This window comes from Zea mays, chromosome 1 (genome assembly GCF_902167145.1).
Source record: "Zea mays cultivar B73 chromosome 1, Zm-B73-REFERENCE-NAM-5.0, whole genome shotgun sequence".
NCBI classification, from domain to species: Eukaryota; Viridiplantae; Streptophyta; class Magnoliopsida; order Poales; family Poaceae; genus Zea; species Zea mays.
The window spans coordinates 208259939-208265549 of NC_050096.1; positions in this window are offsets into that span (position 1 = coordinate 208259939).

A 5611-nucleotide genomic window follows, 5' to 3' on the forward strand; every position below is an offset into this window, starting at 1 on the left:
TCTTGCCTTTTAGCCTAACGGAGGACAGAAGAAGTATTGGCTAATCTTTTCTCACATTTGCTTACTAAAATACATGTGTTGGCTTCGATTTAGGGCTAAACACTCGCGATTTACCGCCTGGCGGTGCTCTATGTGGTGGCGCGGATGGTCCACGGCTCTGGGTCGAATGGTTCGTGACCCTGTGGTAGGAGCGTCTCCTCTCTACGTCGTGTCGTACACTCTATGGGTCGGATAGTCTATGATGGCGTAGAGCCTTACTATTCTCACGAAGAACCCTAGAACCTACCTCTAGAGAGGGACCCCGTCGAGGAGGAGAGTTCCAAGGCATGCCCTAGGAGTCGGTAGGCCACCCAAGGCATGCCCAGATAGTGTAGAATCGCCTAAGGATTAAAAGAATATGTCAATGAAGAGATCTTGAGTGAAGTAGATGAAGTTGATCTTGCCCCTTGGGAGGGACCTCGTTGGGCTAAGATCCTAGGGTCATCTTGGGGTCGATAGGCCACCCAAGATGGCTCTAAACGATATAGAGCCGGATAGAGATGAAGATTGATAGGTGGAATCTACAACTAAAGCTACGCTATATCTACTCCTGAGGCATGAATTATAAATGAAGGTAAATAGATTGGTTTGATTGGAATGTGTTTGGGGGTTCTCAATTAGTCGTACCCCTTTATATTTATGCGGGAGGAGATCTGGACCTTTTCCTAGGCAAGATCCAACAGATTCACATGGATAGGTTAGGATAACCACGCATGGGATAAGTACTCTCGCCCGAGTTAATCTGATTGCGGGCACGGACCGTTCGGGCCACGTGTCCAGATCGTTTGATCGTGCCCATGTGCTAAATATGGTGCTCAACGCATGCCTCTGCCTTTTGGTGGAGCTTGGTGAACCAAAAGCACCTAGTACTATCAGACACTTTCAGAAAACAATATCTTCTACAACTTGCCTTGTTCCCAAAATATGAACTTCTAGCCCGATGTAAGTCACCGGCTCTTGTGATCAGATAATATAACTATTTGGTAGAACTCTAATGCATAGAGGAAGTTTAGGATTGCATCCTCTTCGGCCATATCTACGTGATCAACATGTCAATAGGCAAAAACATGTGTGCCCCTTAGCCCGAATAAGTAAACGTATTGGGCAAGTAATACAAATTCATTGTCGTACCACCCCATACTTGAATAGGACAACACAACGACGATGAGTATACTGGAAAGTACCACGACATCCCTAGAGGTGGATAAGCAGGCGACCTTGGTTGCACCACTTTTTGGGTTGGTTTAGTCGGCCTTTGCCTTTGCACATATTGGCTCTTTGACATTGACTGTTTTATTGGTCGATCGTGCGGAACTGCCTTCTCCTTCAGATATTTGGCAAGAAGTTGGACAAAAGTAGGGCTAGCTCTGCTTAGTTGGCTAGACATCTTGGAGGTGCTTTGCTTCCTAGCACCTACTTTAGGACGTTGCGATCTGATGGTCTGAGGTCGTTGCTGCTTATGGTAATTTGCGGACCGTCCGGCCTTCATGGTCGGACTGTCCGTGTTTGTTTTGGACTGTGCAGCATTATTACCTGGACCGTACGACGTATGTAGGACATGTGACCGTGATCGGGTATCTGATTGTGCTTGCCCCCTCTCCCCCGACACCTTCAGTATTTATTTTGTCCGCAGCCTTCTGAGTAACCACTATGCGTGAAAGATTTGGAGTGCGAGGGTTACCAATAATAATATTTTTACTTTTGCCTTTATCGGTCACACACAACCGAACCAAGACTTTATTGTTTGTTGGCTCTAATGTGCTGACAGGGACAAGTGGTATGTCAATCTTCAATTCTTGAAATCTCAACCGGCCTTCATTTATAGCCGATTGTATTTGTCGATGGAAGACATTACAATCATTGGTGTTATGAAGAAAGAATCTAAGCCATTTACAATACGCACGCTTTTTCAATCCCTCTATCGGAGGAATTGTGTGCGACAATTTAATGTTACCATTTTTAAGTAACTCATCAAATATTTTATCGCACTTAGCAACATTAAATGTGAACTTAACTTTCTCCTTTTGTACCGAATGCAAGGGAGAGCGAACAGAAAATTTGGCCTTAGCAGGACAAACAAGCTCAGTGACATGTAACTTTTTTGGCTCATCCCCTAAACTACTATCGTTGTGATATTCATCATGGGACTTAGGTGTCCGGTTATCTTTATGCTGGCCTTTAGCACTAGGACGATCACGTGTGACTTCCAGTATTCTAGACAGTCCTACCTGTGTGGTCGGACATTGAGCGAAGGGACTAGACGGTCCGGTACTATACCCAAACTGTCCAGTCGTGCTGGGCATCGCCTGTGAACCTCGTGGTGGGCTCGGTGTGACTCCGGACTGACCGACGTAAGGTGTCAAACAGTCCGATGGAGGGTCGAACGGTCTGAGATCGTGTGTGGATTGTCCGGCCGTACTCAGAGCCAGTTGTAGGAAACGGGTGACGCCTAAGAGGGTGTGAATTAGGACTTCTAAAACTTTTACTAAACTAGGCCACTAATAAATCCCTAGTGCGAAACCTATGCAAGTAATCAAACTAGAATGTGCAAACTAGGTTTTGTCTATGTGTTGCTATCTCTACCGCAATGGCTAAGTTTCAATCTACACAATATAAGTATGAATACAAGATTGAAACTTAAATGCTTAATATAAATGCGTAAACTTAAAGAGCAAAGTAGAGATGCAAACTCTCGTGGATGACGCTGGTATTTTTACCGAGGTATCCGGAACCGTGTAAGGTCCTGACTAATCCTCGTTGGTGCCCCTACGCAAAGGGAAGCCCACGCGAGGGCCAAGCACCTCGGTCGAGTAACTCCGTAGAGAGCCACGGGCCTTCTCAACGTGCAAGTGGTGCTCCGCTTCTGGCTCCTCTCGGACGCTCCCCACCGTCTCCACTATCGAGCTTCTGGATGAAACACCACGGGCCTCGTTCCCTCCGGTACACGGTGGCGACCGTGACACAAACGCGGTTGTCACGGTCTCGCAAGACTCTTGCCCCACTTGGTACACTAATGACGACTCACGTAAGAGCCGAGGGGTTGTGTGGTTTTACAAAACTCACTCAACTAACTAGGGTTCACCTAGAGCAAGCGCTAGAGCGGTCTAACTAACCTAAGCACTTCGCAAAGCACCTATGCTAATCACCGAGTGATTCTATTAAGCACTTGGGTGTAAGAGCACTTGGGAATGTCTACTATATGCCTTGGTATGTCTCTTGGGCTCCCACACTTGGAAATGGCCGGTTGGGGGTGTATTTATAGCCCCCAACACAAATCTAGCCGTTGGAGGAAAGCTACTGCTTTCTGCGGTCACACCGGACAGCGCACTGTTCCTTGTCCGGTGCGCCTAACCGTTACCCTGTCAGAGCAGGTGACCGTTGGCGTCGCAGGCTTTCACACCGGACAGTCCGGTGGTCTTCCCTCCGGGTGCCACCTGGAACTAGCCATTAGGGCTTTGGTTCCTGGTGCACCGGACAATCCGGCGTGTGGGCACCGGACAGTCCGGTGCTCCTCGCAAAGACAGTCCGCAGACAACACACATCTTCATTCTTGGATTTTTCTTGGATCTTCTTAATGTCTTCTTTTGAGGTGTTGCTTTCCTCAATTTCCTTGGTCCAAGTAATCCTAGCATCATGTGAACTACAAACACAAACACTAGGAAATGCATTAGTTCGTGGATTGTGTTAATCATCAAACACCAAAACTCATTAAGCCAAATGGCCCCGGGTCCATTGTCCTTACAATCTCCCACTTTTTGGTGATTGATGACCACACAACCAAAGCAAGCAAATAATACAAGAATTTGAATGAAAATATGCAATCTACTTGCTAGGATGCATGTTTGTCCCCACAATGTGATATTATGGACTTAAGCCTCCCCTAACTCCATAATTCACTTACTTCCTATTTTGGACCAAATAACCAAAACCACTTGAAAAGCCACTTGCAGATTTTTTAAAATTTTAAATTGGTGGTGTTTGGTGTCTGATACATTTTTCATTGCTTTGGTCCCTAAACTTCTCCCCTTTGGCATCAACCACCGAAAAGGAAGACATTAATAGTATGTAGGAAGTAAATAAGACTTGCCCTCCTAAGGAATTGAAACACTTGTAGGTTACCATCAAATGATAACTCCCCCTAAATGAGTGTTCTCTTTAGAAAGAAATTTCTCCCCCTTTTTAGAGACGAAGAAATACTCCCCCTGACAGAGATCTTCTACTTAGGAAAAAGCATGAAAATTAGAGGTGCAAGACATGATTTGAATAGACTAACTTCCCTTATGCATAGGTAACAGAATATGAGTTAACCACATATGCATTTTTTGCAACATGGAAGTATATGATATAAAAATATAGTCTAATCAAATATTGGAGAAGACATGTAAATGATACTAAATATAGTCTCAAAAGATACCGATTGAAAGTCAATGGTGGACCAAATGAAAACCAATGGCAGGCTTGTGAGACATGAGAGTTCTTGGAGATTTTGCAGTAGAAGATTGTCGTCTTTCTCCGGGGACATTTTTGAAAGGGAAATAGTCTCAACATTTCCTATAATCGATTTTGGTGTTTTGACGACCATCACAAACCTTGTGGACTAACCAGTTTGCCAAGATGATCATTTCACAGGTGCATAAGTTCATCTACATCTATTCTAAATTGACTGTCCGGAATACCGTAGATTATTCCGGACAGGAGAAGCTTTTTGGAAAATCACCTAAGCGCAGACCGTCCGAGCCCTTGCGGTGGACCATCCGCGACACCAGGATGACCCTCGGACAGAACCAATGCAAAAACACAAGTCTACACTACGGACCGTCCGATGGAAAAGCAAGCACCGTCCGAGACCAAGCGCGGACCATCCGGCCTCAGGCGCGGACCGTTCGGTCGGCACAGAACCGAAAAACCCGAAGGTGACGGGTTCGGTAAAATGAATTATAGCGTCCTCGCGGACCGTCCGGAGTGCACGACCGAACCGTCCGTGACTGCCTTTATCTGACATCTGACGACGCATTAAATGCTATATAGCCGTTGATATAGCTGTTATTGCTGACCGTTGCAATTTCAGCCATTGATGTGCAGGGGCGGACCATCCGGACGAGGGGCACGGACCGTCCACGGTCGGCAGAAAAGGAGCAACGGCTAGGAAGTGGTTGGGGCTATAAATACAATTCCAACCACCTCCATTCACAACACCCAAGCATTCCAATCTTCCACATTCAACACAAGAGCTAGCAATCCATTCCAAGACACAATCAGAGCTTCCAATCTCTCCAAGTTCCACAATTGAGACAAGTGATCATTAGGGATTAATGACTTGAGAGAGAGAGAGAGAGAGAGAGTGATCTGTGTGTTATTTGTCGCTCTTGTTGCTTGGCTTTTGCAATCGTGCTTTCTTCCTTCCCATTCTTATTCTCAAGTGACTTGTAATCAAAGCAAGAGACACCAAGTGTGTGGTGGTCCTTGCGGGGTCTAAGTGACCCCTTTGATTAAGGAGAAAGCTCACTCGGTCTAAGTGACCGTTTGAGAGAGGGAAAGGGTTGAAAGAGACCCGGTCTTTGTGACCATCTCA